General features: G+C 48.9%; 1 long non-coding RNA gene across 1 annotated transcript in view; it reads left to right on the top strand.

The window, feature by feature from the left end:
- Positions 1-236: 236 nt before the first annotated feature.
- LOC146871852 (uncharacterized) overlaps positions 237-23,795 on the top strand; it is a 114,713-nt gene continuing 91,154 nt past the window's right edge. The window contains exon 1 of the long non-coding RNA XR_014959616.1: positions 237-334. This is a non-coding gene — a long non-coding RNA (uncharacterized LOC146871852). The remainder of the gene's footprint in view (positions 335-23,795) is intronic.

Here is a 23,795-nt window from a genome sequence, read left to right as displayed (position 1 = left end):
TAAATGTACACTTGCGCAATTGAATGAATATGCACACGAAGTAGAATTGAGCTGACAAAATTTTGTTGTTGGTCTAAAAAACGAAACCAAACCTGATGGCACACTCACGTAATAGAAACAAGCGTAATGACATAAAAACGCAGCGTGAGAGCGGAGCGTTAACCTCGACACAGACAGCTCACGTTGAAACGTGTTACGTTATACACACTCCTTGGCAGAAGAATCTATGGAAGGATGCAGCGCGGAAAATTCTCCTTGGAGGAAGAATGTTGAACACCCAGGCAGCGCCCTACGATTGTAGCCAAGGAACTGGAACTCTCGAAAAGAAACACCGGTAAGGCTTTTGAAAAATGCTGTATCCAAAATTAGAACAGCTGAATCCAAATTAGCGAAAAACCATGCAGGAAAAATTGAAACTAATCCAACCAACGACTGCACAGCTCCACAAGTAGCGGTACAAAAGGGGGTGGTGATGGACGGAGCATCAGAACCAATCAAACACTCACACCCAGTCAACAGATCTGGGTTTGATCCATCACCGTTCTTTAGCCCACTCTGCCACACCAGTTCAGACATGGCCATATGCAAATCAGTCTGACCCTGTGCTTCATGGGAACAGTCCAGCCCGAACTGCCAAGCCATGCCTTCCCTGAACCGGAAACAAGCATCCTAGGACCGGTTTCTGGCATTTCAGCCGTCTTCAGCCAGGCTTGCTTGAATCCAGTGGCAAAGTGAGCAAGGGACTCAACGTCTGAGCATACCCTGCCAACGTATGGCGAACAAAGCGGTACAAAAGGGGGTGGTGATGGACGGAGCATCAGAACCAATCAAACACTCACACCCAGTCAACAGATCTGGGTTTGATCCATCACCGTTCTTTAGCCCACTCTGCCACCCCAGTTCAGACATGGCCATATGCAAATCAGTCTGACCCTGTGCCTCATGGGAACAGTCCAGCCCGAACTGCCAAGCCATGTCTTCCCTGGACCGGAAACAAGCTTCCTAAGACCGGTTTCTGGCATTTCAGCCGTCTTCAGCCAGGCTTGCTTGAATCCAGTGGCAAAGTGAGCAAGGGACGGCTTGGCAGTTCGGGCTTGGTTCTGATGCTCCGTCCATCACCACCCCCTTTTGTACCGCAGCTCCACAAGTAGGCAAGAAGATTATCACTTAAAATATCCAACAAATAAAACAAAATCCTTTGATAAAGCGAAATATGCTCAAATCAAAATCCGGAGGAAATCCAACTTTACACGTGTAGGTCCATATGGTGATGCTTCCTTCCGCTCGTCGCCAAATGTTCAGTACGATGAAGACTGGTAACAGGATAAAAACAGATTTATTGCATGAAAATAGAAGCATCACCAGATACATATCTTCAAGCTCTGGCAGGCTCCTTACAACTGTATGTCTTGGATCACGGTCGCGATCAGAAGTTCGGTTCCAGAACAACAAGATCGCGCCGTGAACCAACACATTCAAACAATAATACAATACGTATGCAATATGTATACACAACATTTCTCTACTTTTTCTCTCCGTTACCCCTTGTTCGTCTCCCTTCACACTTTCACTTTCTTGTTCTCACCTTTCTTTTCTCCCTCTTCTCTGCCTTTATCTCCGTTTGATTTATTTCTCTCTTCCTCCATCCGCGCTTCGGCTCTTACTTTCTCCACTCCTCTTCTGTAATTTTCTTTCTCTTATTTAACTTTCACTCTTTCTCTTTATTTCTTGTTTTTCCTCAACACTTCTCCCCCTTATTGTTTGCCATTTTTAGTTGGAAGCCTACCAGATACCACACAACATCTTGGGGACATTCAGAAAGTTTCCAAGGGAATGCATTCCGCACATTGCTTACCATTGGCTTTGTGGTTTGTAACTCACATTTGCCTGCTTTCTATTTGTTGGCTTTATTTGTTTTTGGCTGTCTAGGTCTTAGTACAGCCCTTCCATTGCCCAAACCTTATTTACTGTATTCTTCCCCCAGTACTGGATTTCTGTAAACAGGCCTTTAAATCTTGTTCTTGTCTTGTCACAGTTGCTGTGCATTAAAAGACAGAGGTCAAATGTAAGGCTTTCTCGTTCAGGGAGCTTGAAGAACAATTTACTTACCTTCGGTAACGATGTATCTGTAAGAAACATTAGTTAGTTAGATTCCTCACCTTAGAATATCCCCAGGCGTCAGACTGGATCCGGAAGATTTTTCGTCAGCAATACCCCTTGCGCGTCGCTAGGCGTCGTCTGCGGCTCCGCGTCCGTCGTCGGCGTCGTGCGCCGGGATGACGTCGGAGTACTTAGACGCCGCCCTCGCGCGCTGACGTCAGTTCTTGTACATAGCCTTCCGCGCCAGGAACGCAGAGCCATGCAAAGACCGACACTGGTGCCAAAAATAAAATCTAGGGGCCTGAAAAGGATAACCTTAACCCTAGATGTCAGTTCGCAGAACGGGGAGGATGGGTGGGTCGGTGAGGAATCTAACTAACTAATGTTTCTTACAGATACATCGTTACCGAAGGTAAGTAACTTGTTCATCTGAAAGAAACATGTTAGTTAGATTCCTCATCTTAGAATAGATACCCAAGCAATACCATCCCCGGTGGTGGGTCTGCGAACCAAGATCACACCAGAAAGTCCTGGAGGACAGAATGGCCAAAGAAGCCATCCCTCCGGACTTGGCTGTCAAGGCAGTAATGCCTGGCAAACGTGTGTAGCGAAGCCCACGTTGCCGCTTGACAAATGTCCTGCAAAGGGACACCCCGTCCCAAAGCAGTAGTAGCCGCTGTGGCCCGAGTAGAATGGGCGCGCAGCCCAACAGGAGGGTCCTTTTTTGCCAAGGAGTAACAAATTTTGATGCACAAAACGACCCACCGAGAGATGGTCCGTTTGTGCACAGCTTTCCCGTTCTTAGCACCCACGTATCCAACGAAAAATTGGTCGTCCACCCGGAACTGCTTTGTGCGGTCCAAATAAAAGGAGAGCGCACGTTTTGGGTCCAGACGGTGGAGCCTCTCTTCCTCTTTGGAAGGATGCGGAGGCGGAAAGAAGGTGCGCAAGGTGACAGACTGCCCAAGATGAAATGGAGTCACCACTTTCGGAAGAAAGGAGGGACGAGGCCGAAGGACAACCTTGTCCGGATGAACAGAGAGAAAAGGAGGTTTTGAAGATAAAGCCTGGAGCTCACTCACCCGTCTAGCCGAGGTGATGGCTACCAGAAAAGCAGTCTTAAGCGTCAGCAGACGAAGAGGACAATTATGAAGAGGCTCAAAGGGAGCACACATTAGAAATGTGAGAACAAGATTCAAGTCCCACTGAGGCATTACAAAAGGGACAGGAGGGAACGTGTGAGTAATGCCCTTTAGAAAGCGTGTAACTACAGGGGACTTGAAAAGAGAGGGCTGATCAGGAAGCCGTAAGAAGGCAGAGATGGCAGCAAGATATCCTTTCAGGGTGCGCAGGGCAGAGCCCTGCCGGGCCAAAGAAAGAAGAAAGAGGAGAACCTCAGAAAGAGGGGCGGAAAGGGGATCCACAGCCTTTGCTGTGCACCATGCCACAAATTTGTTCCACCGGCAGGCGTATACCGTCTTTGTGGAGGGACGCCTGGCTGCCAGAATGATATCACAGACTTCAGGAGGCAAGTCAAATGGCATCAACTGCCGCCGCTCAATCTCCACGCATGGAGGTGGAGGCTGGACAGGTTCGGGTGGAGGACCGTCCCCTGCTGCTGCGACAGAAGATCCTCCCGAAGGGGCAGACGTATCGGAGGATCGGTCAACATACTGAGTAGCTCGGGATACCAGTACCTTCGTGCCCAATCCGGAGCCACCAAGATGACTTGGGCCCGGTCGTGCCTGATCTTCTTCAGCACTCTGGGCAGAAGTGGTATAGGCGGAAAGGCGTACAACAGACCGCAACTCCACTCGTGACGAAAAACGTCGCCGAGCGAGTGCCGCCTTGGAAATTCCAACGCGCAGAACTGCTGACATTGCGCGTTCTCTTCGGTGGCGAATAGATCTAACCAAGGCTCTCCCCACTGCTGAAAGAGACCTTGCGCCACTTCGGAGTTCAGACGCCATTCGTGATCCATCATGCACCGGCGGCTGAGTTCGTCTGCTCTGGCGTTCAGAGAGCCCGCCAGATGTTGAACCACTAGGGTGACGCCCTGGTGTTCCAGCCACGTCCAGAGGCGCAGGGCCTCCTGACAAAGGGTCCACGACCCCACCCCGCCCTGCTTGTTGCAATACCACATGGCGGTGGTGTTGTCCGTGAACACCTGCACGACACTTCCCCTGACAGAGGGAAGGAAGGCTTTCAGTGCAAGTCGGATCGCTCTCAACTCCAACAGGTTGATGTGGAGACGAGACTCCGCCGGAGACCAGAGGCCTCTGATCTCTGCCTCTCCCATATGGCCACCCCATCCCAGGAGGGACGCATCCGTCACTACGACATGCTCCGGTTGGGGAAGGGAGAGGCTTCTGCCCATGACCCAATCGTGGTCCGTGAGCCACCACTGCAACTGCTGTGCAGTGCCCACCGAGATCAAGACATGGTCGGACAGGTTGCCGTGATGCTGGGCCCACTGAAACTTCAGGTCCCACTGCAGAGCCCGCATGCGCCGCCTGGCGTGATGCACTAGTAGGATGCAGGAGGCCATCAGCCCCAGAAGCCGCAACACTAGCCTGACCGAAACCCAGGATAGAGGCCGAAAGATGGGAATCAGGGCCTGAATATCCCGGACCCGCTGTTCCGGTGGATGGACCCGGAACTGCGCCGAATCGAGAACCGCTCCGATGAAAAGGAGCTTCTGAGAGGGACTCAGGTGTGACTTCGGCACGTTGATGGAAAACCCCAGCAAATGCAGGAGATCCGCCGTAGTCTGGAGGTGGGAGACGACTGCCTGGGGCGAGCCCGCCTTCAACAACCAGTCGTTGAGATAGGGGAAGACTGGAACCCCTGATCTGCGCAGATGAGCTGCGACCACCGCCATCACTTTCGTGAACACCCGAGGGGCACTGGTGAGGCCGAAGGGGAGCACGGTAAACTGAAAGTGCTCTTGGCCCACCGTGAACCGCAGGTAACGCCGGTGGGCCGGCAGGACAGGGATGTGGAAATATGCGTCCTGCAAGTCCAACGCTACCATCCAGTCTCCGGGGTCTAGGGCAGCTAGAACCTGAGCCAAAGTTAACATCTTGAACCTTTCGTTCCGGAGGAAGGCATTGACGTTCCGGAGGTCCAAGATAGGGCGTAGGCCCCCTTTGCCCTTCTTGGGAACCAGAAAGTAGTGGGAATAACAACCACGACCTACTTCTGTACTCGGAACGCGCTCGACGGCCCCCTTGGCCAAGAGGGCCGAAACTTCCTCGTGGAGAAGATTCAAATGATCCCCCGAGATACGGTGGTGCTGCGGTGGCATGGCTGGAGGGGTCGTCTCGAAGGGGAGGGAGTAGCCCCTTCGGACGATTTGCAGCACCCACCTGTCCGATGTGATGGACCGCCAGTGGAGCAGGTGATGGCGAACTCTGCCGCCCACTGGCGTGGAATGGGCCTGAAAGCTCGTACTAGGAAGGCTTTGGGGCGGATGCTGCCGGGGTGGATGTGGGCTGACCTCGTCGTCCTCCAGAACCGCCTCGGCAGAAACCACGTCCGCGACCTCGTGCAGGTTGGTTCTGCGGCTGGTGGCTAGGCGCACGTGAGGAGGCACCCCTTCCTTGGCCACGAAAGGGGCGAAAGGCGGAAGATTGCGACCGCGGGGCCGAGAGGCCCAAGGACTTGGCCGTAGCTCGGGAGTCCTTAAAGCGGTTCAGCGCACTGTCCGCTTTCTCGCCAAAAAGGCGAGTGCCATCAAACGGCATGTCCATGAGAGTGCTCTGGACATCGCCCGAAAATGACGTGGACCGCAGCCAGGCGTGACGTCTAAGCGCCACTGTGGTAGAAATGGCCCTACCCAGCGAGTCCGTGGTGTCAAGCCCACAACGTATAGCATGTCGCGCGGCATCCCTCCCATCGGCCAGAGCCTGGGTGAGTCGTGTCCGGACCTCCTCCGGACACAGGGGCAGCGCGTCCTCCACCGCATCCCACAGAGAGTGGGAATAACGGTCCAAGAGACAAGCGGTGTTCAAAGACCGCAGGCCCAAACTAAGGGAAGAGAACAGCTTCTTGCCAAACTGTTCTAGTCTCTTGGAATCCCGGTCCGGCGGGGCGGTCGGGAAAGAGGATTGGGAGGTGGAGGCCTGGATAACCAGGCTCTCAGGGGTAGGGTGTTGGGACAGAAAACTGGGGTCGCCCGGAGCAGGGCGGTGGCGCCTGGCGACGTTCCTGTCCACAGGGGGAACTGTGGAGGGCTTGGACCAGGTGCCCTGCAGAACGTCAATGAGGGCCTCATTGAATTGCAGCAGAGGCTCAGTGGAGCTTGCTGCAGACTGAAGCACCTCAGTAAGGACGTTAGTCCTCACAGCCACGGCAGGCAGCTCGAGCCCAAGGGCTGCGGCCGCCTTGCGCAGCACCACAGAGAAAGCAGCGCCCTCCTCCGAAGCCACAGTCGGAGGAGAGACAAATCCAGTGTCTGGAGAGGTATCCAGGCCACTGGCCTCCCCCAGTTCATCTGCCCAGTCCTGGGACAGTTGAGCCTGAGCGGCCATAGGATCCTCGGATCCCTCCCAGTTGTCCCCATCATCCGACTCCTGGTATAGAGGAGAAAGTAACGGAGCCGGGCGGTAGACAAAATGTGTCTCTAGCGGCGCCGATCTCGGCGTCCATCGACGCCGGACCGGTGCCGGGCCCGGAGTGGGACTGAACTGGGGTACGACGTCGAGCGGAGTCGACGTCGGCGTCGGGGGTGGTACCGGTGTCGACGCCGGCGGAGGAGGCGTGACGAGGTTAACCGGCGTCGACGGGGACTCGAGAACGGGTCCCTCGGGCGCTTGCGGCGTCGAGGCCGGAGCCGTCAACGGCGCCGGGGCCGGAGCCACTGGCAGGCAAGGCAGCCCAGTCGGGTCCGCGGGGCCCGAAGGCGCACCAGCGGGCGCCGACGGCGGAGCCAGGTTCCTCATGGCCGAGAGGAAGGCACTGACTTCCGCCGGCGTCGCGTTAGTCCCAGGGACCGGAGGGTATGGGGACGGGCGCGGCGCCTGCGGCTCCGCCGGAGCCGCGGGGGTGGAACCACCCTGACCCTCGGCCGAGTCGCGCGTCCGGCGAGGGGAGTCCGAAGAGCGATGTCGCCTCTTGGACTTCTTGGAATGCTTCGACTTACCCGAAGACTTGGATCCCGACGACCGATGGTGACGTCGGCTGCGGCTCCGCGACCGATCCTTGGACCTCCTCCTGGACCGGGATCGAGAGGCGCACGGAGCCGAGTGGCGAATCTCGAGAAGCTTACGGGACCGCTCCCGTCTAGCCTTCGAGGTCAGGGCCTTGCAGTCCGAACACGACTCCGCGTCGTGATCGAGGCCCAAGCAGTAAAGGCACCGGCGGTGATGGTCCGTAACCGACATCAATCGGTTACAGTCCGTACAGGCTTTAAACCCAGGCATCCTACCGGCACCGGTGTCGAGACACGATCAAAAAGGATCAAAAAAGTTAGTCAAAAATTGACTAAAGGGGTAGCTCTCCCGGATCTGTGCTTACTGGCGCGGAAAAAAGAAGAACTGACGTCAGCGCGCGAGGGCGGCGTCTAAGTACTCCGACGACGTCATCCCGGCGCACGACGCCGATGACGGACGCGGAGCCGCAGACGACGCCTAGCGACGCGCAAGGGGTATTGCTGATGAAAAATCTTCCGGATCCAGTCTGACGCCTGGGGATATTCTAAGGTGAGGAATCTAACTAACGTGTTTCTTTCAGATGTTTACTTTACTTTCCCTGACTTCAAAGTGAGAGGATTTATGTGACAATCATGCTGGCTAGTGGGGATGTGCTGTATGACGTTATATTTCTAGCACAAAACAAATTAAAATTTCTAAATGAACTGTGCATATATTTCAGAATATGGAAAGCACATACAAAGTTTTTTTTGTGGTTATTCTGAAGTGTGGTGTAAACAAGTATTTTAATATGATCAAAACTAGGTGATGATATTTTTGCATATTATTGTTTGTGCGCTGTATACGTTTATCAGTAAAACTATATGACTGTGCAAATGTAATGGTAATTTCAATTGCAGATGTGTTTTCTGTAATGGCAATGTGCTACCACACCATGCATACTCCACCCCACTTTACTCCACACCACGATGCACCACTCCGTTCCACTGCACTCTACTCTGCACCATACCACACCACGCCATTCCACCACTCCATACTGCTTCACTGCACTCTACTCTGCACCACTCCACTCGACTTCACCCGACACCTCGCTACTTTACTACACTCTAACCTGTGCAAATGCACTCTAACCCCCCACACTGCTCTACTATGCACCACTGCACTCTTTGCCACTGCACACCAAGCCAATCCACACTAAGCCACTATAATCTACTTTGCACCACTGCTCTCTACGACAACTCTGAAACAATCTATTCTATGCCACAGCACTCTACACCACTCTACTCAACTATGTGCCAATCCGCTCTTTGCCACTCCACTCTACACCACATTTTTTTTATACTTTATTTTCCGATCATTTAAACATCGTGTACATATCATCTCAAACAAGCAATATATCCATATTATATCTCACACCTACTTGTTCAATGGCAGTCATAGACATAGTAGTATTAATAACAGTCTCCTACTACACTAATCCCATAAAATAGAACTTGCGTTTAGCCCAACTCTACACTCTAGCTGCGTAGTTTCCATCGCCTCTTCTCCCCCAACCCTACACCCTCAATTCCCACATAAACACTTCATACCGCACTCTACACCACTTCAATCTACTCTGTGCTCTTCCACTCCACTCTACCCCAATGCATTTTATGCCATTCTGTTACACCACTGCACTCTACATCGCTACACTCTATGCCACTGCACTCTACCAGAATATACTTAAAATCACTGCACTCTGTCCCAATGTACACTGCGTCACTGCCCTCCACACCACTATACTCTACTCTGCAACACTCTTTTCTATGCCACTGCACTCTACGCCACTTTGCTTTGCACCACTCTACGCCACTGCACGCTACATTAATGCACATTATGCCACTCTACACCACTGCACTCTATGGCACCTTACTCTGCAACATTGCACTCCCTGCCACTGAAATCTATGCCACTGTACTCTGTCACTGCACTCTGTTCTGCACCACTCTCACTCTATGCCACTGTAATACACTCTAGGCCACTACACTCTATGCCGATCCCCTCTATGCCATTCCAATCTACTGTGCACCACTGGACTATATAACACTACACCCTACGACACTCTCTACTCTGCACCCCTCTACTGTAAGCCAATGTACTCTATGCCACTACACTCTATGCCACAGCCCTCTATGACACTGCACTCTATGACGCTCCAATCTGCAAGACTGCACTCTCTGCAACTGAACTCAACACATTACTTTGCACCACTTTACTCTATGCTACTGCACTTTCTGCCACTGCTCTCTACGCCACTGCACTCTACTCTGCACCTCTCAAGTGTATGCCACTCTACTGCACTCTACCCCAATGCTCTCTACACTACTTTACTCAGAACCAATGCTCTGTACACCAATCTAGTCTGCACCACTGTACTTTACGCCACTTTATGCTTGTCCACTCAACAACAATGCACTCCATGATACTCCACTCTATGACGCTCTACTACATTAAACTCTACTCCACTCTGACACTCTACTCCACTCTACAACAATCTATTCCCCTCTATGCCACTCTACAATACTACTCCCTCTACGCCACACCATGCCGCTTTTCTCTACTGTTTTCCACAACTCACTACTCCACTCTACTCCACAGCTCCACTCAATGCCTCTCCACTCTATGCCACTTCACTCTGATATTCTATGCCACTCCATTTACACCACTTGACTCTACAACACTCTAATCCTCTCTATGCCATTCCACTCTCCTACATTACTCCACTGTATGCCACTCCACTCTATGACAATCTACTCAGCTCTCATGGGCGGCTCCTCCGTTTGAGCGGAGGATCGTCGTCCCACTGGTTAAAATGCTGTCCATGCCCCAGAATTGAAAACTAAAATGATAATAAAGTTTTTTATTTTTTAAGAACCCGCTTCCCAAGCTGAGTGTCAGGATGGAGCGGGCCGCTACTGATTGGCAGCAGCAGGGAGGAGTGGTGGGCTGGTCGGGTCAGTTTAAAATGTGCAAGTCTATTTGGCCGTCCATCTTACAACGGTCAGCCAGATGTGCACATTTTGAACATCTCAACCCCGCTGTCTTAGACAGCTGGGTTGAGAGTAAGCAAAGGCCTCCAGTGCTCCTAGGAAATCTAAGAGAGCCTGCTCTATCCAATCCTCGTGCTTTTCTCATGCTGGTCTATAGCATCAGAGCAGCACCAGAATTGTATAGGGGAGTTGGCTGGGGCTCGCTTGTAGGAGAAAAGGACACTGGAGCGAGGACATACCGGAGCAAGGACATGGAGCAAGGTAAGTTAATTTTCTTTTTAAATGTGCATTTTATTTGTAATGTGCATTAAATCGCCAACATGGATTACATTACCGTTTGACAGTTAAAGTTTTAACTTTAAAATGTTAATGTAATGCATGTCGGCAATTTAATGTAATTTTGCTGAATGTGTATGCCCTCACCACCCATTCTCCCGCCCACCACTTCTGGTAGGAGGCAGCCGCCCCTGTCCGCTCTACATTACTCTATTCTAGAACACTCTACTCCACTTTACGCAACCCCTTCTACATCACTCCGCTCAGCTCTACACCACTCCACGACACTATACCACTCTACTCTGACACTGTACTCCACTCTGATACTCTACTTACCTCTACTGTATTATATTGGATTGTAATTGCATTTATATAGCGCTTACTACTCCTGACAAGGTGTCAAAGCGCTTTTACGGCGAGTAGCACGCTACTCCAGAACCCAAGAAGGATTAGTGTTGAATTAGTATAGTGAAATATGAAAGTAATTTGAGTGGTGAATGTTGATCAGTTATTTGGATTGGGAAGGATAGCGGAGGGACAGAGGAGGGTAAAAGGTTTGCATTTATATAGCACTTGCTCCCCCTGTTAGGGTGTTGAAGTGCTTTTTTGGAGAGTAGCATGCTACTCCGGAACCCATTAAAGGATTAGTGTTGAATTAGTATAGTGAAATATGAAAGTAATTTGAGAGGTGTACTCTATGCCGTTCCTCTCTATGACACTCTACTTCGTCCATGACACTCCACAACACTTTACACCACTCTAGTCTATGCAACTCCATGCCACTCCACATCACTCCACTTCACACCACTCAACTGTACTCTACACCACTCTATGCCACTCCACACCACTCCACGATTCTCTATGCCACTCAATTACACTCCACTCTGCTCCACTTTTGCGGCACTCCACTCCACTCTCCTTTACCCTGCTAACCTTTAGCCATGCTGAACAGCAGCCACACTGGTGTACAACATTGGTAAAACATATTGGCAATGCCAATAGCTCTTGCATAGGCAAGTCGTAGTGGCATTGCCAATGCTTGTTGCTGTATAATCTTCACCTTCCTTTCTTCATCTCTTCCTGCTCTTCTCCCTCCACTCCTGCTCTCAGCCCTATCTCACCCTCTATATTTCTTACAACCTTTTCCCGTTTGTTGTCCTCCTCCTTTTCTCTTGACCTTTTCTAACCTATTACCCTTTCCCTTCTCCCTCCTTTCTCCCTTCCTTTCTGTTCTTGCTTTATTTTACCAGTATCTACAACCTCTCCCTTTTTCTCTTTCCCTCCTCCTTTGCACTCCCTTTGTATATTGTCCCTCCATATAGCCTCTATTTATCCCATAGCTCCCTTTCTCTTCGCCCTTTCATGCTTTCTTTCCTCATTGCTCTTTCCCATTCTTCTTTTCCTCCACTCTTCCTCCCTCAATTACTCCTCTTCTTTCTGTTTGACTTTTCTTAATAACGCTATTCACTCTTCGAATCTCCCTTTCTCTTATCTATCTTCAATTTCTGAAACATTTTCATCCTCTCTTCTCCTTCTCTAATTCTTTTCGTCTAATCTATTCCTCCGCTGTTGCCTCCTCTATTATCTCTCCTGTTACCTCTTATATCTTTTCATTATCTTCCCTTCTCTGTCTGTCTGTTCTTCCTTCCACTTTCTCTTCACGTTTCCACTCTCCCTTTCTCTTCTTCTCTCTGTCTCCATTGTTTTCCCTTTTCTCTCTTCCTTTCTATTACCTCCCTTTCCCTCTTCTCTTCTCCGTCTCTTCTCTTCTCCCTGTCTCGTCTCTTCTCCCTGTCTCTTCTCTTCTCTCTTTCTCTTCTCCCTGTCTCTTCTCCCTGTCTCGTCTCTTTTCCCTGTCTCGTCTCTTCTCCCTGTCTCGTCTCTTCTCCCTGTCTCTTCTCTTCTCCCTGTCTCGTCTCTTCTCTCCGTGTCTCTTCTCCCCGTCTCTTCTCCCTGTCTCTTTTTTATCCCTTGTTCGTTGTTCCATCTCTTCTTTATCTTCTTTTCATCTCCCTATCTTTTCTTTCTCTTTCTTATTTCTCCCGTTTTGCCCCCCTTATCAGGTTGTACAAAAATACAATTACTGACTTCACGACTCACCATACCTTATCATAATAGAGATTAAACCATTGAAAATGTACAACTTTAATATGAAACATTCACAGTAATACCTCACTCACCATTCAGACGAATTGTACAATTTAGTAACTTGACGTTATTTCCTGTGTAGGTTTTTTGTTAGAAATTGTAAGATATAATATATGGTTGCATTATTTTGTTTTAGACTGCTGATGCAGCGTTTCGGTTTGTCTATAATGATAATTCTAGAACCTTCTTCAAGGTGTGTTACGATAGCTTACATTTTAAGATGAGCTAACAATTCTCCTTCGTTTACGAGTGGCTTTGTGAGTATGCAATGGAGGGAGGTGCTCATCACGAAATTAATACTCACAGTTTGAAAATCTTGAAGACTGGATTCCGAATGTTTTTTTTATTCACAAGTGTTAATCTTTCTCATTTCAAATTAATGCCTATTTCACATGAATAAGTAAGACAAGTATTTTGAAGAAATAAGGGTTTACTCTTGAACCCCTTCAAATTAACGATGATATGCGTCATAAGGTCCGCTACGAAAGTGTGTTAATTTTACCCCTTTGTTGATTTGAGGGTTAGGAGAAGGAGGAGAAAGTAAAAAAATGAAGGCAGAGAGATGAGATAGGAATAGAAACGGTGTGAGTGAAGGTCGTATAGAAGTGGGAATGAGAGAAGAAACGATGAAGGAAAGGAAGGGAAACAATGGAAGAGGCTTTCTTCTCGAGTATAGTGGAATTTGTCTGTTTGGTACTTACCACTGAATTACATTAGAAGTAATAATTTGTGTTTTTATAGAACATTCTAGATAATCTGCAGTTACTTTTGGCATTGTTTTTCTGAATGTTAATGGCATATCAGAGTGCTTGGGCTGCTATCATTGTTTCCTTTTTAGGTCTCGCGCCTAGTGATGCAGTGCGTAGCACTGCTCGCGCAGCGAGAGTCCTTTTGTCCAGGGTTCAGATACGGAGCCTGGAATCATACACGCTTGTGCGTGTGCTTTTCCTTTTGTGCTACCCCATTGGCCTTTGCGTGCGTCTTTTTATAAAAGACTGCACGCAATTGGCCAAAGGCGGGCGCATTGCTCTGCCCTTGGCCTATTGGTGTCTATTACACGCTTGGTGCGCGTAATAGACACCAATAGGCCATGTGGTTTCAATTATCGTGCCCAGACATGGGCGCGATAATTGAAAGCACATGGCCCGCAGTGGCGCGCGCACACCACTCACGGGCTTCTTTGTTTTTCAAGTGGAAGTGAAAGCGAACGCTTTCCCTGCCGCTTGTTGTTTTAACTTGCCTGTCGGCGGATAAACACAAATGGCATCAACTTGTTTTCCTTATTTCAAACATCACAAGTGTGATGCGCCATGTTTTAGGTGGGGGCCTCAATCTCTTAGCCAACATCCCCAAATGCACACATGTAAAGTTATTTTGAATTAGCTAGGAAAGCAGTTTCGAAATCTTTTCAAGAATCCACTTCCTGACATTGTACGTTTACCTTACATGATCCGACTATGACCGGAATGCAAGCGAAAGTGAAAAAATCTTCACAGAAATTAGTCCAAACTAGATCGCTTGTGCACCAACCGACTTTTCTTCGCATAAAATCAGATTATTTGAGAGCTCCCTTGCGTGCGGCCCTGCTGGTGAGGATAAACAAGTGATAGCGGACTCCATGATGAAAGGTGACGCCTCTAAGAGACCCCATCTTCCCCAGCACTTAGGGCAACTTTTCATTTAATTATTCACTCCTCGTAGCCCAGTGAAGCCCTCTCTCCTGCCCTTCTGGCTTGATGTTCATATTTGGAACATATATTCCAGGCTGAAGCAGTGATCGCTTATCTTTTGTTTTGTATTGTTTGTCATTTAGTGATTGCCTTTGCAGATAGGCACCAGCCATATGTAAAGCAGTCCAGGCCCCGCTCCAAACTGAGGAGTCCAGCTAGAACTACAAGGCAAAACCCTAAGCACATTTTGAACTTATTGAGCCTCATCGGTCAGATACAAGTTGGTCCGAGTCTGTAATAATACAAAAAACTGAAAGCGATGGAATGGAATTTTCCAGTCAATACCAGTGATTCAGATAATTCCAAGCATTTGTTTTTATCTCTTTTTGGTGCATCATGTCTAGCTGGAGGCTGTCTTTTTCATTACTACATTTTTCCACATTGGAGTCAGATATTGCCAGCTGAGAAAGACTTTCATATCTTCAATAATTTCATCTGCAAGGAGTCCCCAACTTGAGCCGTATTATGAAAGGGGGCACGTGCCATCTTATCTGGGTATTGACCTGGCCGGGCGGTGGTCTGCTTCAGCTGTTTATTAAGTTTCAAGTGCACATTCTACAATGTGGTTTATAAACTCGAATAGTATCTTCTCAGAAGAGTAATTGTGAGAGGATGCTGCATTTAAAAGATGCCATAGTTAGTTCCTCTGGGTGTGTGTCTATCTGTGCCAGGGAGTACCAAGGGGGGAGACTGCACAATTACCTTCAAATGGCTTGGGACACATGTGAAATGCATACAATATTTATCAGGTGTTCCTCATGCTTTGAAAGACAAGATGGCTTCCACGTACCGTGGGACCCTGCTTTTAACACAGTCTCTCTATAAGCAAAACGAAAGTACGTGTTTTTTTCTGCAATTTCCCATGTACAGGCTATAAGGAAGAAAATACTCAAAAATATAACCCACCTCTGTACGTTATAATATAAAGAATGTGAATTGTATTTGTCGCACCTTAAATGTAGAAAACGTCCGCGGTGCTAGTTTTTTTTCCGGCCCAACCGGTGGGAGAGGGGATTTTCTGGGGGATAGGATAGCATGCTGTCCTCACTGTGTTTATGTATCTTGGGGTGGCCGGAGCTCTCAGTGTGCTCTTGTGAGGGTTCAGTGTCTGGTAGCAGCGGCTCCTCTGCCTTGACGGCCTGTGACAGAATCTGCTGTGATGGACGGCTCGGGTGGCACCGAGGTGGCGACAGTCTGCTGCCGGCGGCCTTGTGAGACGAGCAGCTGGTCCTCCCACCACTGCGGGATGGGCACAGCTGCCTGGGGGTGGTAGTGCCACCCAAGGCTACCTAGCCAAATAGATAACACTCTTCACCTTTTATGATGTTCCCTGACTTGAAGTCCCTCATAGTCCTGGGACCTTAACCCTCCAACTGTAAACTCGTTTTTTAGGTCGAGCCTGGACAGCGCATGTTGTATTGGAGTATGGAATCGAAACCCCGCCCACTTCCGCCCATATTTGTCATTGGCTTGTGCCATTGTCCTTTGTAAATGCTGGCTTTTGATAAGTCAATAGGCTTGGGAGTCCCTCCTTAGTACCTACCGCCTTGGCTTCACTTGTAACATCCTATGAGGACTGGCCCTTTTACTTCGGTTGTTAGATGGTAGTCTTTTTAGGTCTCGCGCCTAGCGATGCAGTGCGCAGCATTGCTTGCGCAGCAAGAGTCCTTTTGTGGAGGGTTCCAAAACGGAGCCTGGAATTGCACACGCTCATGCGTGTGCGATTCCTTTTGGTCCACGGTATTGGCGTTTGCGGTCGTCTTTTTCAGAAAGACAGCACGCAATAGGCCATAGGTGGTTGCATTGCTCCGCCCATGGCCTATTGGTGTCTGTTACCCGCACGCCAACATCTGTTTTCAGTTATCGTGCCCAGACATGGGCGCGATAATTGAAAACAGATCGCTCGCTGTGGCATGCACGCGCATCACTAGCGGGCTTGTTCTGGATTTGCTCAGTGGGCACTCGGCTTGTTTAAAGAGCTTCTGTTTATTATGTTTGGACTTGACAAATTGTGAGTGGGCTTTAATATTATTGTTATTGTTGGAAAAATGAGGCAGCATCTGTGAGGCCTGCACAAATAACATGACTCCATTTGTCCTTCACTGGGAACCGAAATACCCAATTGTAGCGCCTGACTCTCAGAGGGGAGCGTTGCAGAGCAGTCTGAGGCTTACTCAAGGGAGGTGGTGTGGGCTAGTAATCGCCATTTGCAGGTGCACAAAAATAACACTCAATAATTGATTGTCCAGTCTGTACTTTGCTTTATAAAAGTAAGAGTACATTTATTAAACACACACACCACTCAATACTATGCACCAATTTACAAATATACATAAGCTGTTGGAATTACTTTGTGACATTGCATAACATCTCCACCCCTCCCGCAAGGGGGGTGGGGTCTAGTACCACCACTCCCATGTATGCACATCAACTTGCCCCCAATGCAGTTAGTTGAACATAACCTGGAGCGAGGGCTCTGCGCACTGGCACCATTCCAGTGGCGACCCACCCCATTACCTCAACAAGCATTAAAAAGGGGTAAACCTGCCTTGGTGACACATGACCCTGACTGAGCATCTCCTACTGACCATAAAGTATGCACCTCTATATCTTAAGGGCTAGCAATCTGGGGTCTTCACCTAAGCGCAGCAGCAAGAATCCATGTTTACGCACACTTTAGAATGACAGTACTCATCACCTTGGTTGATCATTTGAATGCATTGCAATTACAGCCCCTAAGGGCATCACAGATGAAATCACAGGATTGCGCATATACAGCCAGACACCCTAGCAGGACTGTCTGGCAACATAGCCCCACTTGGCTTATGACATCTCCTTACACATGTGACTTACAGTCCCTTCAAAAGAAGTACTCCTGGCAACTACACTTCTCCTGCAGTGCGCCTCTTCACTTTAAAAGGAATCACAGGTAAAAGCATGGGATTACGTAAATACAGCCAGACCCCCTAGCAGGAAGGTCCAGCAACATAACTTCATTTAGCTTAACATCACCTTACACATGTGACTTACAGTCCCTTCAAAAGAAGTACTCCTGGCAACTACACTTCTCCTGCAGTGCGCCTCTTCACTTTAAAAGGAATCACAGGTAAAAGCATGGGATTACGTAAATACAGCCAGACCCCCTAGCAGGAAGGTCCAGCAACATAACTCCATTTAGCTTAACATCACCTTACACAGGTACTTCACTTTACACATGTGACTTTCAGTCCACCTAAAAAGAAATAACCAATAGTAAATGCATTTCAGTGCAATTACACCACTTCACCTCCAGGGGATGCCCTTCTCCAGACATCCCCAACTCAACCCTTCACTCCATGATGCACTTCATAGTACACCCTCAGCTGTAGAACATAAGCTCCAGCCTAGAAGGTGTTAAAGGCTGGCTGAGCCCTTGAGGGGTTATTCTTTCAGATGCCCCGTGAAACTTATGGGTGGACTGTTCTTCTTTATGCTGGGGGAGGCTGCGGTGCTCCTGCAGCCCCCCTGCACCCCTTTTCACACATGAGGGTGACCCCCTCCTCTGGGGGCCACAAAGTACCAAAACGTCAGATTTCCAAATGCCTGACGAGGCATTATGGGGCGCTTCATGCTCCTCTTTACCAGCCCCAACCACTGGGAACACTCTCCTCTGCCCTCTGGGTCTCTGAGAGGGTAGATTCAGCAGTGTGCTGTCTTCACTGGCTCCCTGCGCCAGCCTTTCGTTAGGCTCTCCTTCTGGGCCTCTCTCCCTGCGCAGAGGCCCCTGCTTCTGTGCACCAGTTCTGGGCTCTTCTTCTGGTGCTGATAGGGTCCTGGGGGCAGTCAGGGGGTCTCTCCTTCCAACTGTCCATTGCGCCAGGCTCCAGCACCTTCACCCTCAGCAGACCACACCCCAGAGAGACCTTCTCTTCCTGTGCAAGCACTTTTTAAAAGTTGAGTAGGGGGCTGGCAGGAAGTCTCTGTTGGTCCTATCAAACAGCGACACATCACGTCCCTGCCCCTGCTCCCTCCTTCTTGTCCAGCCTCTGAGCTTGTTCAAAATGGTGGCGTCCAGGGTTTCTGCCACATGTCTCGGAAGCACCTTCCCACCGAGCTGCCTTCCCTCCTTGGTGCAGCCTGGTGCCTAGCACCCAGCGACAGCGGTTGATGGATTGGCCTGTAGTCCCACCCATCTTCTCTTCTTGGAGAGGAGGCCCTCGCTTGTGGAAGAAAGGTTATCAATCCATCCAGCTGAGGTCAGCCCTCAGCCTGTGTCTGGTCATGGCTGGCTCAGAGAAATATGACAGTTCTGGATGACCCAAGAGCAGTATAAATATGACTTTGGACTCTGCAGAATACTTATTTTCACATTTGCTACATTGGACTTAAGTGCGTGTCTGGAATCTGTAGGCCTAACAGAAGTTAATCTAGCCATGGGCCACAAATCCCTTAGGGGAATAATGAAGAGAAAACACAGTAAAACACACTGACTTTCCCTGGCATGTTTCTTTCCAGCCTATAAAGCCTATTCCATGTACACACGTGTCTGCATGTAACCAGCCCGGTGTCCCTTACTCCAGCTGCTGCGCAGTGGCCTGGTCAAGCCAGAGGAACACCAGTAAAATCCCCATGCAGTCTCTTACATTCTGAGTTCACTGTGGGTGAGTCCCAACTTAAGAGGCTCCCCCACAGTAAAAGCTCAACAATTAGGTGCTCAAAAAGCGAAAAATCCGGGCGGCCCATAGTGTCAGAACCACCTTCTAACAGTTATCCTCTTAAATAAATCTTATTTAAGATTATCCTGACTCTGTGTCTCAACAGCTTCCTAGTCAGGATCGCGCCACGGCTCACCTCCCGGACACCGGCCGGCTCAGGGGCATTGCTCTCCTCCCCTCACAGACTGCTCACACTCTGTCTTACAGCCCAACGTGAGGTCAATCCAGAGCTCCATGTGACGTGCACTAGGGTGGCGAGGGCTTTGCTGTTTGTAGCTGGGTCGGGTGTTTGTAGCCGGGGGTGTGCGCCGGTCCCGTCCCACTCAGTACCATTGAACAGGTTAGTGGCAGTAATGCGGCATTGTGTGAGGGTGGGTGTGGCCGGAGGGCTGCTTGTACCATATTATGCATCCCCTCGGCTGGCACTCATGCCCACTCCCTCTGTGGTGAGTAACTTGCCAGCGAGGGCTCTCGAGTTCCATCGTAGGTTGAGGAGGTGTTCGGGGGTTCTGTCCTGACGTTTGCTCTTGTAACGCGCTGTGTATGTTTTCGTGGGCATGGCTGTAGTCAGCACTACCCTACTTCCCGCTTTGCTATGTCAGACGTGTGTGCAGTGTTGTGCCTGATGCGTGCCCTTCAGGTTATGAGTGTGGTGTGCTGTAGACTATGTTTATTATGCTACTGTGCTGGGTATGTGTGTGATTAGCATGACCATTCATGTAGTGCTCACCACAAACTATATTTTCTGTTGGCGGTTTTTTAATAAGTGTATTTATCGTCCACTCAATGGCATTCATGTTAAAAGTCTGAGGAGGATGAAAGGCTGCGCTGGCCCCGTGTTATTGGAACCTTTGCGTTGGATGTCACACACAGTGCCCCGCAACAGATGCTCAACCCACTACGCTGCATTGCCAGCTTATTGCATCTGTTACAGCCTTGTCAGGGGGTGGGACTGGAAGTCATGCTTCCGCTTCCGGCTTAGTGTGGTCTGTGTGCAGGAAACAGTGCTTTGAAGCCGCGCGCACTGATCGTTGCAATGAAGGAAAGCCTGGTGGTCATCACAGAGTGCTGGACACGCTATATGCCATAGAACTACAGTTCCCAGCAGGCCTCAAACTTTCACGTTTAGAGACACCACGTTTATCCTTAAGGTTCATGGCGTCCTGTGCATAGCAGCCACGCTTCAGTGTGGCTGCAGCGAAGCCCTCGCAACACGGATGTGGGATTTCAGTTGTGAACATGTGGGACTTTTTAAAGGATTATTCAACAGACATACATACTGGTTTACAGATAAATACCTTAAAGTTGTCTGCTGCTTCAAACCTACTTTTTCCGCCCCTGCAATACATAGAGTATATAACATGGTGGCGGGTTTATCTGCTGCAATAAAGGGATCCTGCGAACGGCATTTGTAAACTTCAATATCACATAAGCTGCGCTATAACCTGACATTATTGCATGGGTAAAATACATTGCATATTTAAGGTTCGACTGGCGCTAGACCCTGTTGTTTAATAATTAATATTATCAATTGTTCTTTTAAACTAGCACTTTGTTTCACTGTAGATTACATATTGCCTATCTGAGTTGTACACATCTGTGCATCTTCAGAACTATCATACTGATTTAGCCTGCAGCGACCACACCCAGCTGCACATAGCTTCCACCCAGATCTCTGCAGCAGGCGCACTAGCTCACCAAGCTATCCTACCAGCATAGTGTTTTATCATCTTACAAAGAGTCAGTTTAGCATCCCTATCAGTTCTTGCTGCCCATTCCCTAAGGTGTAATAATTTGCGCAAGAAATAGGAGTGCAACACAATAGGATATAACAGGGGTCGCTAATGTACGCAACTGCTAAAGAAGAAACGCTGTCCTCCGTTGGAAATGCCAGGCAATAAAACATCGCCCCAGGCCATACCAAATCAAAACAAACAATGCCAACACCCCAACAAAACAGCATGTACTACAAAAAGCGCACACACACATCCCTGCTTCACAGCGCGTGCCCGCCTTCCATCCCTAGTGTTACTTTGCTATAACAATCACTAGTGTTAAAGCGCTACAATAATAAATGTTACTGCCCAAGCACTAAAATAAACAGGGGGTAGGGGGTTGGGGCGCAAAAAGCCTTTCAGCACAAAAGGACGGGATTTATTTGCCTCGCCCTAAGAGGCTATTCTAGGCATAGCTGACACTCTAGAGCAGAGGTCTTCAAACTTTTTGATGCCGAGACCCCCTTGCCAAACCTTTTTAGGAGTAAGGACCCCCTCCTGACAAAAATTTCTAGAACTTGGTACTCCTCATCATCAACAACCATAAACGCCCCCAATTCCCAATTTTTACAGTGTGGAAATAATGTTAGACAGTGTTTAGCCAACCAAAGGCCAGTGAGCGTGGGGGCGTGGTCAGAGGTGTAGCTAAAAACAGAGGTATGAGGAGGGGGCCAGTGATCTTGATGAAGTAAGTGGGGTGTTTGGGGCCTCGTTTCCAGCTTTTGGACGGAGTTCCCCATGCTGACCGGGTACTCCACCTTTAAACGATTTTCGTTTCTCTTTCTCGCCGCACATATAGTGTGTGACTATAGGTCCGGCCCCCCCACGGGATTCATGTTGCTCACTCTGAAAATCTCATTGTAAGCATTGCATCATTTTCTTTTTTCATGTTATTTAAACCACGAACATACCGATAACTCGACACTATTGATCAAGGCACAGAAGCGCATAATAATCGGCATTAAATAACAGCCACTTTCTCACAAGCGTCACTATCCATTTCACTACCGCTAATTTGCCACATAGTCTACGGACACAGCGCTCATCTAGTCACATTACTAGCGTGCGAATATGAGAAGCTACAGTTGCTTAATGTCTATGTTTTTGTTCTGTTTGTTGTCCTTTTCCCAACAGGTTTTGAGCAAATAGAGGAACATTTCCTCCCTAATTTAAACACACCTTAGCGCGTGCGACACATATCTGGTCAAAAAAACCATATTTGACCATCACTAACTCACCATACACATAGGTCCTGATGAAAGCCAGCATACACAGCAGTCTGGCTGAAACCGGACTGGCCGTAGCGGGCACCAGGCAATCCCCCGGTGTGCTGCACGGGTGGGGGCCGGTTTTGGGCCCCTGGGGGCCGTTTTTTTGTTACAGGGCCGTTTTTGCAGCTTAGCTGCAAAATCGGCCCTGTAACAAAATCGGCCGAAAACCGGCCGTGGTAAAGAGGGGGGGGGCACTTTGCCAGGGCCGGTTTTAGGTCCCAGTCCGGCCCAGCATAATTGTAACTCCTCACATATCTGCCTTGTTGTTTTAAATACTGCCAAGGGCCCATTATTAAAATCCTTTAGTCAAACGGGACATATTGGACAGCTTTTAACTCACATTCATTCACTGTACTGCACTCTCACTACACAAAACCAGCTCTGCTGAAGTCAGGCATCGAAGCACACCCAAGGTTCATAAAAAACAAAAGGTTTTTCCTCCCGACATGGACATCTAGCTTCCACTAATAAGCTAGTTCTCATTGATATTTACCTATTGTACCAGGGGAAGTGAACTAGCCCACATTATTCCCCTCTCAACCGTTTGATTATTAACAAGCTAAAGATAAAGGGCCTCATTTATGAGGAATTGGCGTTGGGCAGCGCCAGAAGTAGTCTTGCTGCGGTGCTCTGCGCCAATGTGAAAAGGCAGGAATGCACCATATTTATGAAATATGGTCCATTCCTGTCCTTTCCTCTTGCGTTGGCGCACAAATTGCTGCCTAGCACCAACATAGGCAGGATTGTTTTTGTGCAGGAAGGACAGCTTCCTGCACACAAACAATCCTGAGAGATATTTTCCTCTTTCTATGTGAGCTGCAAAAATGCAGCACATATGGAAAGAGGAAAAAACAAGGAGAAATGTTTTCACTGGGGAGGCATATGTTTTTGGTGCTGCCCCAGGTTTAAGTGATTTTGTAAGTATGGGGCAGCATCAAAATCCATGGGTGTTGCATGGGAACACCCACGCAGCGCACATGGAACACCTCCTTGATGCAGAATTAGACAAGGCAGCATCTTGCCCTGCTTTGTCTTACTCCATATCCATGAGCCCATGCAAAGCCATGCAAGGTGACTGTGCGCTGCCTCATAGATATGGTTGAGACGCTTGCGCCTCCAGAGCGTCAATAAAACTGGTGCTCTGGCAGCGCAAGCCTCTCATAAATGAGCCCCAAAATATTCTGTATGTTTTTTTTTAGGTCTTTCACCATCAGGTACCTACATATAAAATAATGGGCATCGTAAATAAAAAATAAATGTAAAAAGATGTTACTCAGTGGGAAGTGCACTGTAGTACATTTGTAACCTCTATTAGTTAATGCACTGCAGAGGTCTGTGTGTAACCAGAGAGACACATAATTAAATCTTAGTTGGTGCATTGGAGAATAGTGTATTTTAGGTGCTATGAGGTCACAGCCTGTGACGGAAAGCACTGTGAGTATGTAAGTCTTTATTTCATACTTGCATTACACACGTACCCGGTCGGAACAATATACAAACATGGAAGTACGATTCGCACGGAAATACCATTTCCGTACGATTCGTACAAAACACAGACCGACGAAAATACACATACAAATGTGATCCGGGAAAGCGCCGACGTGACGTCGGGACGCACG

This window comes from Triturus cristatus, chromosome 1_1 (assembly GCF_964204655.1).
Source record: "Triturus cristatus chromosome 1_1, aTriCri1.1, whole genome shotgun sequence".
NCBI classification, from domain to species: domain Eukaryota; kingdom Metazoa; phylum Chordata; class Amphibia; order Caudata; family Salamandridae; genus Triturus; species Triturus cristatus.
The sequence above is the reverse complement of the archived record's forward strand: the minus strand, read 5'-3'. Positions and strand labels throughout refer to the sequence as shown.